At 45.1% G+C, this 13,569-nt stretch overlaps 1 protein-coding gene across 1 annotated transcript in view; it reads left to right on the top strand.

Annotated features, from left to right (window-relative positions):
• RORA (RAR related orphan receptor A) overlaps positions 1-13,569 on the top strand; it is a 714,208-nt gene that overhangs the window by 367,726 nt on the left and 332,913 nt on the right. The window lies entirely within an intron of this gene.

Raw genomic sequence — 13,569 nt, forward strand, 5'->3', positions numbered from 1 at the left:
TGTAATTGTTTCAGTCGTACTTTTTCATGTCTGTTTCATGAAAAGATGATGTGGTTAGATTTAAGCTGGGCCTTGCTGAGGGTGTCATTTATGACTGGGGTTACCCACATCATCACGTGGCATACCTTCTTTTGCAGCATGGTGATCTTATCTTCTTTGCTGCATCTTGCCAGAGAGCACAGCTCCTTCCAGCTTCTGTGTGTGTGTGTGCACAGGCACAAGTGTGTATTCAGCATACAGGGAGGTTTGCTCACAGCAACACCTCGTAAAATGACACCATTCATTTATAATGAAAACTGACTGGCTGGGGCCTTTGCTGTACTCTTAAAGAAAATGAACCTTTATGAGAACCTTTTCACTTAAGAATTTGGAGTAAAGTTTTCCTTAAGCAGATGCACTTCTGTTTAGTTTAGGCTGGTCATTCTATGATCCAGGAACTGAGCTCGCTACTCAGGGTACAAAGATGAGTATGACTGAGCAACTGTCCGTGAGAAATTCTCAATATAGCCATAGAGAGAAAACATATTAACAAATAGCCAAAATTCAACTCAGGAAGGGACAAGGAGGTGCCATAAACAGAGTTCTGTGGGAAAACAGATGGGGGGTGGGGGGAACTAGGAGGGAAGGGCCAGGGGAGACTGTGAAAAGGAGCAGGCATTTAAAATCCACCTTCAAATTCAAATGCAAGTTGCCAGTTAAAGAGCAAGAAAATATTCCTGGCAGGGGGAATAGCAAAAGGAGTATATGAAGATGTTAAAGTGTGGGCTATGTTTCATATATCCTTAGCAGAAAAAGTATGTCAGGGTGACGCTGTGGATAGATGGACTGGCTCAGCTGGGGAAGGACTTTGTGCATTATCCTGAAATGTTTAGCACTTGGTGTGCGCTGTAAGATTTAATCCAAGTGCACAGAGATCCCAGGAAGTTTAAGAGGAGACCTCATGGACCTTGCCACAATGAAGAACTTTGCCTTCCCCGCCACACAGAGCTGTGCCTGCCAATCTGCCCCTATTTCTGGTTCTGCCTGTGGCTTTCCTTTCACAGGTCATTTAACCCTCCTAGCACCCAGCTTGCTGTGGTCAGAGTGTCCTTGAATCTCGAAAGTGTCCTTGACCCTTACTGACAACTGAAAAGACACGTGGGAAGAATTGTTCTTGTATCTCATCTGGCCCTTGGGAAGCCAGTGGACGCTTAGCCGTGACACGTATAATAGAAGTGGTTGGCTGTGGCTACAGCTGCAACGTTGCAGGGAGAGGGAAAGAGCTGTAAGCCTGGGAGACATGGGACTAGTGCTCTTGTCTGGGTTCTCTCACTCCCATGCCGAATGACCTTGGACAAGTCATTTCTCTACAGTCTCCAATCTCCCACCTGTAAAAGGAACGAGCTTGACTTTATGGTTTTTAAGGGGCTGCTTCTATCTTGTCTGAATCTGCCTTACCTTCTTCATTTTAAGGAAATCAGAATGGAAGAGATTGATTAGGAAGTGTTTCTTCTCAACATGGGGGCTCTGGGATTTTCTGTGCCTTGAGCAAAGGGAAGAATCATGAAGTGGTTGAAGTCACTCCTTTCTTTACTCCCTGCAGCAAAACAGCAAGGGAGGAAGGGAGTTAGAACCCAGCGTCCTGGCTGAGCAGTCCTTGGGTTTGGATGTTTGGAGAACTTGCCCTAGGAATGGAGCTTCATGAGGGATGCTGAGTGTGAAAAAGGAGGATGGACAGAGAAAGAGACAGATGCAGTTACAGAGCCTGTGTTTCAGATGAATACAACCGGCTCACACTCCTCCACCACCCACTCTCGCCTGGCAAACGTGGCGGGCCTGCTCTCACTGCCCATCCACTTGACACTCTCCAGGCTGTATGTCTTCTTTATTCACCTTGTTTTGTACTTTGAGAGCTGAGAATTTTCAACTAATGTGCATTGAGGGCTTCTTAGGGCTCCTTTGCACCAGGCACCAGTCAGGGATTTAGAGAGGGTGATCCATGGCAGCCGGAGACCTGTGTAGAGGGCAGGGCAGGAGCAATTTGGCTGCAGCACTGGGCATCTGCTCCAACAGAAGGGGCAGTGACAAGGGTGGTCAAGAGCAAGGGCTTTGACATCCTAAGACCTGGGTTCGAGTGCTCACCACTGACCACTGACACACTATTCAGCCTTCCGAAGTTACTGCATCTCTGCAGGTCTCATTTCCTTGTCTGTACAGTGCAAGTAATGGCACTTCAAAATACTCTTGTGAGAACCAACTCAGGCAAAGTGCTTAACACTGTGCCTGGTGTACAGTAAGTGTCCCATAAATGGTAGCTTTAAAAATATCTATTATTATTAATGTCTAGAAAAGTAAGGTAGGGTCAAAATGTAGAAGTTCCTATCTACCAAGGCAAGAATTTGAACTTTATCCTGCAACCTGTGGGCAGTCGTGCAGGTATTCCAGCAGGGAATGACATTAAAGACATTGGTTTTATCAGTCATGAATTTGGGATGCATTGGAAGAAAGAAGGAATCTAGGTAAGGAGGTTCTGTCAGTGCCCCATCAAAGTGTGTGAGGACCCAGGGAGACGGCAGAGGAAATGGAGTGGAAAAAACAGATTTATGAACTTTAGAAAGGAAGGGAGCTGGGGAGTGAGGGATGGGTGCTCAGCTTGGAGACCTCAGAAGAGGAAGAAGGAGGGATCAAGATGCATTCTGAGGATGCATCAGTGAGGGCATGGACTCAAGTGTGAGGGGAGGTGGGCAATGCTGTCCTCTCCCCCTGTGGGAGGGCCACCATCCTGGGTCATATGACCAGGCCCCGCAACCCTGAGGGTGCTACTTGGCATTGATTGGTTTGTATGTCTGTATCCTGCTTTTTCCAAAAAGGGTTTGAGACAGTTTCACAACTGACACGGTAGGTGGTTTATAGTTTCCTCATAAGTAAAAATGAGCTGAACTAGTGATAACCAAAGAAAGGAGGAGGTCGAGATAAATAAGACATAATGACAGGGAGCAGGGAATGAGGGTAGAAAATGGACTGACAGATGAGTGGGTCGTTAGTCCCAAAATGTTCACTAGTGGCCTTAGAATTATTCTATCATTTCTCATCACTTCCTTTCTGAGCAAAGAATCCCTCCCAGAAGGGACAGAAAAATCAGGTTATTTCACCTCTTTTTTAACCTCCAGAATCACAGTAGGGTATTTCTCAAAGGTAGTTTGAATCTTCCTTTTCTTTGTAATGAAAGAAGCAATGGCAGGTACCTTCTTCTCCAGAACCAATACCATCCCCAAGAAAGAAAGGGAGTCAGAGACAGAGAAAGCAAGCAAAAGCAGCAGAAAGGCAGAAAGACAGAGAGAAAGCCATCGCCAGCAGGCACTGCCAGGGGAGCCGCTGGTTGGACGGCGGTGGCCGCCACAGAGCGATCCAACTTGTGGCTTTGCTTCCTCTCTTTCTTTCTCTTCAGTAGCACAGGCTCACTCAGCCCTTGATTCCTCAGGCTTTCAGAACCCAGGAGGCCGGTGAGGGTTCGCCGCCCCAGGATGCTGGGCATCTCTGAGCCCCTGTTCCTCCTCCACGCTGGCTCATCTGGGGGCAGCCCAGAGAGAAAACAGAAAAAGTGGGCTCCCTCAGCGCTCTGCTGAAATATGCTCAAGGAGAGGCACTCGACCTTTGGTAAGTGTGCTGAGTGATTTCACTTTCAGTGCCTGAATGTCTCTGGCTTCTGTGAGGTCCTGTTGTCGAGGAAGGAGATGGCGCTGGCTCCCTCCCTCCCTCCCCGTGTGGTGTGACAGAGCACAGGTGGTTATCTCTACACCCGCCTCAGAGTCACTTACTTTTGGTTAACAGCTTTCAAAAAAACCATCGACTTGGGCTGGTCAGGCTTCGATGGCACTTACCACAGGGCCAGGCAGGCAGCTTCCTCAGGCGGGCTCTGGGAGATGATGAGCACGCCCTGCCCTCCTCACACACAGGAACCTGAACCTGCCATTCCTGAGGTGTGTAGGAGAGGCCGGGGAAGAAGTCGTGCTAGTTACCCAGAGCCCATCCCTCCTCCCCTCCGCGGCCAGGCTGGACACGCGCAGGATCCCTTTCTGGAGAGGGAAGGCAGATCAGCAAACATCTCACTCTCTTGATCCCTTTCCAAATGGAAACCCTGAGGACCAGGGGGCTGGACTTTTACTTTCCCAGGACCAAGCCACTGTGGGCTAGAGCTGGGACAGGGTTCTAGATGTCATGGCTTCCAAGCCAGTGTTCAGAAACTCCTTGGTTGAGTGCAAAGAGCTTGGCTTTGCAGCTACTTAGACCTGGGCCAAATCCTGCCTAAGAACCTGGGAGGTTTTGCCTTCACCCAGCCCCATGTTCAGCCCTCAGTCTTCACCAGGCATGTTCCAGAGCTCTCTGGGAAAGATGCAGAGGATATCTGGATGAGAGGACAAGGCACCAGACTCATGGGCACCCCTTCCTGTCTCTCTCATGTGGAGGCCCTCTTAGGTTCCAAAAGACCACCCCAGAACTGGGCTGTCAAAGGAAACCAAGGTCCCTGTGTTAAGGCAGCAAGTGGGGTTGTCCTGGAAGCAGTTCTAATTGCTGCTGTGGACCCAGGCCTCCTTTTACCCATTGAGAGCCATCTCAGAGCCAACTCTACACACCAAGCCCCCTTCACATCGTCACAGCTCATGTCTCTTCGATGGTCTCCCTGCAGGGAAGACTCTCCAACCCAGCCCCTACCCAGCCTGTTAACCACAACAGGACCTGACTCTTAACTCATCTTCCAATCTGGGCATACACTTCCCTTTACATTTTAAAAGGTGTTCATTTAATCCTTTTGGGGATTTTTTTTTTTCCTCATACTTTTAATACCTACAAGTAAACCCAGGACAGGACTACTATGGCTCACAACTCCAGGAGGAGACATTTATGTTGTATCCTAAGAGCTGGGCTCTCAGAGGTACCATTCTCATAGAATACGAGAAATGGTTTACTCCTCTACAGACCCAGGATCCTCTTTGCTACATGGACCAAGCAGATGTGTGATGTTATAATGCAGTGGGTAAGTGTATGGTCTCTGAATTCAGGCAGACCTGCATTCAAGTTCACACTCCACTGTCTATAAGCTGTATAGGTTTGTGTGAGTTACTTAATCTCTCTGAACTTCCCAGAGATAATAATTGTATTTATTTTTAGCATGTTTTGCCAAATTAAATGAAAAAAAAAAACAAAGAAAGAATATATAGTAAGGCACATAAAGGGTCAATATGTTTTTACAATTATTATTATTATTATTATCATCATTAATATAATTATTGTTTAGTCTCATCATTATATTCATTAAGGGAAGAATATACTATCCCCACAATGCCTGACACATAAGCATTTAATAAGTATGTCAAATGAATGTTTTGAAGGATGACCAAGTGTAAAGCCAAATGCTCCCTTGCAAGAAAAAGAAGAAAATTGTCTGGGGGAACTTAGTCAAAGCTAGAAGACACTGAGCTTTATAATGTTACTTTGTAAATCTAGAAACTGAAAGCAGAAGAGGAAATCTTGACCGGGCCACACTTTTGACATCTACAAGTATGAGGCCATTGTATCTGGTGTGAATAGGGTTCAATATGAACAGACTGCTGCTTTCCCCCACTTCTTTTCTAAAGGAAACTTCCAGAAAGAGAAGCCTTAAGTTCTGTAGGTTTCAGGTCAACTTTCACTCTGCACTGAGACAAGGTGATAGCCCTGGACCACCAGGGTGTGACTCCACAGCCAACATCAGGCACCGGTCCACCAGGCCCTGTGACCTGCTATGTTTCTGCTTGGGCAGCACACCCTGATCAATGGGGTAGGTGCCTGGATGTTCCTTCTTCCCCACACCAGACATCTGATGTTTAGAAATAGCTGGATTGCTTTTTTCCCATTGTGTTCCAGATGTTTGATGCTGTACAGTAACAGCTAGAGTAAAATCCCAAGCCCAGGCCATTTCTGGGTCAACCTGTGTTGAGTGATAAAAACAGGAGCAGGGTCCGGGACTCTATAGGCAGAGGCTGGGCTTATACCAGCAGGAGCGGTCAGATCACTGAGCCAGTGGTGAAAATAATTACTCCTGTTTTCTAGGGTTGTTGGTAGATTGTATGGACTGTGGGGTCTGGTACTAGAGGAGCGGTGTTCTGGAGAGTAGGAAGAGACGAGACAAGAGGGTAGAGTATCAACAGGGTAGGGAACCCAGATCATCCCACAGCCTATGAGGGCATGAGTAGATCTCAGAGATCAGCAAAGGCAGGAAGAACAGAATCTATATTCTGGGAAGAGCTTAGAAGTCAAACCTTAAAAGATTTGGAAGGTCAGCTAAGCTCCACCTCCCAGTATATGGCCCGAGTGACTTGTTCATGAGACCCCTTCTCAAGCATTCACAGGCATTTTCCCTGGCAGCCCCTATGCTAGGCAACAAGGACACAAAGATGGAGGAGACAGCTCCTGTCCTCCTGGCTGTACCCTCACAATGCCGAATGCCTGGCATATAAAGCAAACAGCTCAGTTGCTTCCAGACATTTCCAAATACTGAGATTTTCTGACGTCATGAGAAGAAACTATCAGATGCTAACTTGTTTGGCGGGGCCCTTTATGATTTCTTAGTGGGTGGACACAGTGAAGACTGTGCCTCCCGTAGCTCTTTAGAGGGGTAAATGGTGCACTAACGTTCTGGGCAACAGGGAAACCCAGGGCAAAGCCACAGGCCGGCAGGGGGCATGAGTGGAAGCAGGCGCATCTCCACACTACAGTCAGGCTCCCCGCGGAAGGCAGGGAAGGGGGCGGCTTTCTTGCTTTCTTTCTCTTGCTTTCTGTTTTTCACGTGTTAAACTTGTCATACCTGCTGCCAAACCTGTATTGACACGTGCACAGACGGGTGAGGCTGGCAGTGTGTGGCGCGCACTGGTTGATATATGTGCGGCCTCATCGCGCCATAATTATCAGCGCCCCACCTGTGGAGGAGCTGGTGCTCCCCTCGCCCCATCCCACATCTGGAATCACCTCAATCAAGTGCACCTCCTTTTCTCCTGGTCAGTTTCTTTTCCTATTATGATGTATTCACCAAAGAATAGGAAATATGGGATAGAAAAAGAAGAAGAAAAAAATAGTTTCAGTGACAGGAGATGGGAAGACCAGAATGCTGGGCCCTGGCCCCGGACCTGCCTCTAACCTCCCACATCCCTTCTTTGACCTGCTCTCCTTCAGAGCACGTGAGGGAGAGGGCAAAAGACAAGGTCAAAGAGGGCCTTAAAAGTCAAGGGGATCATGCACATAGGGAGCTTTGGAAGGAGCTTTCAGGAGGGGGAGGCCTGTTCAGATTTACCTTTCAGAAGCATCACTGGCTGCAGTGCACACGAGTTTGGTCTGTTGCCTCAGACTAGGTGAGGGATGTGGAAGGCCTGACCTGGGAAAGTAGGGGTGGGAAGGAAGAGGAAGGGACTGGTTAGGAATATTTTAGGAGATAAACCCTAGAGGACTCAGCGACTAATAAACGTGAGCTACAATGGGGCAGAATGCAGAAAGACTCCCAGCTTTCCTGCTGGGGTTGAATGGGGGTGTTTCGAGCTAAGACAGGGAACCCAGGAGGCAGGAGGTTAGGCAAGAAAGCCATGGGCCTGATTCTGAAAAAGTGTGTCTGGAGTCCCCAGTGGACACGTGGGTGGAAATGTTCAGGGAGTGTGGGAGATTGAGTCTGAACCCAGGGCGAGAGTTCTGGACTAGAGGTTGATGTTGGGGGTTTACTTAGTGCCCAGGGAAAGTGGGTGCATGGAATTACCAGCCTGCTGATCAAGGAGGCCTGTGTTACCATCATTGCAGGGACAGGTGGAGGAGGAGGATGAACCTGTGGTGGTCAGGGAGGTTCAAGGACAACCAGTGCAACTTCTCAAGTCTCTTCTTTTTTTTTCATTATCAGTATTTATAAAACCAAGAGCAAGAATGAAGTTTCCCTCTTTTGTCTCCTCTCTCACTGCACACATGCAGCAACAGGGGCCAGCACAAATCTTTAAGTGATCTTTCAAGCCACATCATAGTTCTGTAGAGGTATGATCCTTCCCCATGGGCTGGCAAAATTTATACCAGCTTGTGCTGGCTGAACAAGCTTTGTATTTTCAGCTGAATGCCATCTGTTTTTTTTTTAATTAAACCAATTTTGCCTATCAACTATTGTGACCAAAGCTTAACCATAAGAAACATACCATTACTAGACATATTAAAAGAGATCAGTGTTATGGAGTAAGTAATGACTGGCAGCACTCCAGGTATTGATCTACATCGTGAATACCATGGAACTTGAGTCTTTCAAACAAAAACAGATAAATACCAGGGAGGCTGTGAGCTTTTAAACCAGTAGTAAATTTTCATCCCAATACCAGTTTTTGGAGGTAGGAAGGGATTAATAATTTTTCCTACCTTTAGAAGTTAATCGACGTAAACCAAGCATTGACTAGGTTGCATCTGAGGATAATAAGCTGAAGCAGAGCAACCTAGTGATTAAACAGTTTGAGTTCAAAATATATAAATAAGCTACTGTGGCATTTGTGGAGGGAGGCAGGAGTCAAAAGATGTGGGATCGAGGTTCCCGCACCCTCCATCCTCAGGCTCCTCACCTGCAATATAGGGACAATAATAAATCCAAATCACTGGTCATCATGACAATTAAATGTGTATGGAGATTGCTCTGTGATGTGAAGTGGGTTGGGCACTTCAGGTATGTCTCATGGCCCTGGAAGGCCGACCAGAGAGCCGATGCTGTTCCTGCAGGTGATATTTTTGAAGCCTTCTTTGGCCCACACAGTTTTCTCTTACCCTCTCCACTTTACTAATGTCAGAAAGATTGTATGATTGACTGACAGAACACCAGCAACCCAGAGAGATATTGTACCACAGCCCAGGGCTATACTTTCCATTTTTATTAAAATTCTTATTAACTCATAGCCCAAGAGCTTTTAAGGCAAGCCTGATCTCCTTTAGGTCCCCCTCGATTTTATCAGAGCAATTCGTGTGCAGTGTTCTGGTCCCACTTTGGGTAGATGCAAAGAAGACAGCACCCCAATGATGTTATTCTGAAGTTACTGGGGTCCTCTCTCCCTCCAAAACCACTTCCCTTACAATACCACTCCTACCCTGGCCATGTAGACATTTGAGCTTGGCCATTAACAGGTCTGCACCCTGGGTTTAAGACCCCTGGTTCTTTTGAAACTCTAAACATTTCTAGGAAAAGTAATTACCAGTCATTTATAGCTGAGTGATGCTGAGTTTATTCACTCCTATTCTGAGAACAGGGATGGCTCTTTTGGAGAAAAAAAAAATCCTGCAAGGATGAGGGTCCTAAAGGGAAATATACCAGCACAGGGTGAGAGGGGGAAAAGGAAACAAGAAAGGGCAACTTGAGGCATGGGGCTTAGCTCAGAGCACTGTCGAGGGCAGCTGTGTCTGAGAAGCCCTGCCACTCTCAGGTGTGAACTAAATTGCTTCCCCTCCACAAATGAAGAGGAGCTCTTCCTCTGAGGCTGGGGTTAGGTCCATTGTCTGAGCTGTTGGGTAAATCTTCATAGGCTTCGTGGTGATTTTTATCCTTCTGTTGGTGTTTGCTTAAGTGGCCTCATTGAATTATGCACGTTTATCGTTCCGTTAGTAGGCAGTCTTCAGCTTAATGTCATTGCCTTGGTAATCTGTTAAACTATAGAGCATCTGAAAATAGCAAGTCTCTTTGCAGCTTGCTGAGTAGAAGCCATTTCTTTCCTAACATAAGATGTGTCTGGAGCCTTTTTGATTCATACTCATGTTGGTGTCAAGGAAGAGAACACAGAGTTGAGGCTGAGAATGGTGGTGCCACTGTTCCTAAGAACTAACCTTGGATCTGTAGCACCACTGACTTAGATTTTATTGCTAAGAATTAATTATAAATTTAGTTCTTAAAACCACTCAAAATGAAAACTTGGGCCTAAGACTTCAGTTTGATGTATACTCACTATTTTGTGCTTTCTTTGCATTTGAAGGTGTCCGGGCAGAACCTTATTCTTTGCAATTTCATCATATTTGAAGAGCTGTTATTTTAACCTTTTTTTTTCTCGTTTATTCATTCTACAAAGATTCATGGAGCTGTTGTTCACTATGTCCCTGGCACTATGGTAAGCACACTAGAACTATGTGGTAGAGGGGTAGTGAAAAGACAATTTCCAATAACAGTGACCATGGTTGTGCTGCTTGGTGGTTGAGGAGGTACTCTCATCGCATCTAATTCTCACAACACAGGCAGTAGGCAGAGGAGATATTATAATCACTTCAAATTTTAGAAATGAGGAAACTGATGCTCAGGACCGCCCAAGCAGCAAGTATTGGAAGCCAGACTTGAATCTAGATCTCTAACTCCTAAGCTATGTTCTCTCAACCATTCTGCCTCCCTGGATCTTAGACTCTTCCCAGAAATACAAGACTTAAATACATGATAAATACAGTACAAAGAAGTCTGTGATTAAATATCAAATGTATACAGGTATTGCCAGATTCCAGGAAAGGACAAAATCATGGTAACCGAAAATGGTGAAGGAGATAGGACTTGGTGGGTTTGGTTAGCAGAAGAAACATATAACTGAAGCAATAGGACACAGAAAGGAAGGAACCAGCAGGCTGGAGTCAAGAGACAGCAAGAAGATGAGGTTGGGATGGAACAAAGGCTGAATGGTGTGAGACAGGGTTCAGGCAGGGTAAGGAAGTGAGGAGAAATGCCAGGTGAGGATTTGGACTTAAATCCTATAACAGTTGTTCAACATGTTTTTCTTCAATAAATTATGATAGATGATACATTCAGGTGTACATTCACCTTGGCATATTCAAATTTTGATGAATCAACCTCCACCCCCCACTTTTTTTTTTCCTTTTTATCAGAGAGGTAAGTCACTGAAATTACATATATTAGTTAGGGTGTAGGTATCTCAGAGTGTGCTAGAAACCTCAAAAATTAGTAGCTTAAACAAGATAGAGGTTGACTTCACATAAAAGTCTGAGCTGTTGTGGCAGTTGTACTACATGAAGCTGGCATGGCACTGGGCTCCTTCTGTCATTCCCGAGTTTTGCCTTCATCTGCATGTCCAAGATGGCTCACCACCTTGTCCATATTCCAGGAAATAGCCTTAAGAAAGAGAAAAGTGGGGAAGTAGGTCATCAACATTCCATTTTTGTCCATAATTAGGGGATTACCCAGGACATGGGATTTCAATGCTAATACCAGGAAAGTCCCTGGCAAACTGGATGGATGAGGTGGTGTGGGGGGTAGACTTTCACCCTAGTTCTGAAAGTTGGATGCTGTACTCATGGTTACATCCCATCTTCTAGAACTTAGTCACATGGTCACACCTAGCTGCAAGAGAGGCTGGCAAATATAGTCTTCATTCTGGGTGGCCATGTGCCCAGCTGAAGTCTTCATTCCTATGGAAGAAGCAGGCATATCAGGCCATAATATCAGGTTGTCTCTGCAACCACACACAAATATTTTTGTTGGTAGGAGAGAATAGTATTCACTGAAGTTAACAGGGTTTTGGGTAATTGTTGGTGCTGTATCAATATAATAGCTGTGCAAATACTGTCCCAGAAAGTCAGTCTGTGGGGTTTGTGCACCTCCTACCATATTAGCTTCACCTTCACCCTCTTCCCAGTTCAGGAGGCATATCTGAGAGTGATGTTGTATATGGACCACTTTGAACCCTACTAGCTTATTTTTTATGGCACCCTTGCAGTTCATTGCAACATACCATTGTGGTCGGACATGGAAACTCAGGTCTAATAATAGGTGCATCCTAGTAGGTCACCAGAATGGTTTTGAGTTCAGGATTCATGAAATGACATGACAAAAAAAGAACTTGAGGAAGATTCATCTGGATGGTTGGGAGTTTCTCTGCTTCATCCCAAAATACTCAAATAAGGTGGGGATAAATCTGTGGATCTGGAATTTTGTATTTAAATATAATCAGAGATATGTAACTGTGGGTTTCTAGAAGACTCAGCTATAGCAAACTTGAGGACCTGCCTCATCTCTACCTTCCAGGGAGGATTTTCCACATAACTAGCCAGTTAGCATCCCAGAAACGACTTTCAGGGAAATGTCTGATGTGTGCCCAATGCTGTTAGGAGGTAATATCAACCCCCAAGCTGACGTGTCAGCAGAAAATGAACCAGTGGACACAAGTGTGACCACTGAGTCGTGAGGGCAACCAGTACTGTCCTGCCAGACATGCCCTCCAGCCTTTTTCTTGGCCGTACTGGAGTGGGTTCTCCAGGTAAAGACCCCCGTATCAAGTGGTCCAGCTTCAAAGCAAAGAAGACTGGATTAGAGTAGGATGGGATGCAGGGAGTAGAAGAGCATATGGCAACATTTGGAAACCAGTCATTCATTAGAAGAGAGCAGAAGACATGAGTATTTCACGTTCCCCATTCTGGAAAAATCTTCATCACCTCCACTTCCACCCTCACCTCACTCGGTAGTCTCAGTCTCCTCCCTGACTGTACGAATATATGACCATTGGTCTCTTGACATGTCGTTTCTCTGCCTGATGGATACACACATGCACACACACACATTTTTAGTGAAATCACTTTGCTGTAGAGAACTGAAATATTCCTGTTCTATTAAATTGAGGTGTGGTCCATTCTGCCCAAGTAAATCTTGAGTGTTTAGTGAATAAACTAGACACTCACCATGTGGTTCTCATCACATTCTGTGCCTATTTTCTTGTGTACCCTGGAGCTTCCAACTTTAGGAGAATAAACATTCCAAAGGCGTTAGTATGCTTGTATGAATTAGTAACTTTGAGGAGGGAAAAGTTGAAGATGAGATCCAGGCACTCTTGCAACAGCTTTACTTGCCTGGCAGTATCTGTCGTTTTGTAAAGGTTTTCAGTCTGCATCAGCCACAAAAACAGTCACAGAAGCCTGGGAACAATTTTGATTGTGCAGTGATTCAGAGAGTTATTAAGAACAATAAATATGCATTAGTTAAGAACTGAAGAGCTATAATGTCATATTATGCAACCATTTAGTGTAACATTTTCGAAGACTATTTAATGATGTGATAAAATGCTTGTGATATGATGTTAAGTGGAAAAATCAAGATCTAAAACTGCATATACAGCATGATTCCAGTTTTATAAATGGGTATAGGTGGAAAAAAGACTAGAAGGAAATTCTGCAAAATTAACAGTCAGTGGGATTATGAACAAGTTTTGCTTTTATTCTTAAAATGAACTATATGTTCCACATTTTCTAAATAAACCACTATTCCTTCTATTTTAAGGCAAATACTACGTTTATAATTATAGAAAGTTGTTTATTCTCATAGAAAGTTATTTATTTTTAAAAAGAATAAAGACTAAAAATGCCATTTAACAGATGTGTGAAGGTGTTGGTGGAAGTGGATATTTTCTGCAGTAGTCCAAGACAAACGGTGACTCCTCAACTTTGAGTTTTAATGCAAAAGTCGCGTGCTCAGCTGGATGCCTTTAAATTTGTTGGGTCATTCATTTATTCAAAAACTATTTATTGTGCTCCCACTGTATGCCAGGCACAGTGCTAACCTGAGTAAGGCCTCAG

This window comes from Cynocephalus volans, chromosome 3, assembly GCF_027409185.1.
Source record: "Cynocephalus volans isolate mCynVol1 chromosome 3, mCynVol1.pri, whole genome shotgun sequence".
Classification (NCBI taxonomy): domain Eukaryota; kingdom Metazoa; phylum Chordata; class Mammalia; order Dermoptera; family Cynocephalidae; genus Cynocephalus; species Cynocephalus volans.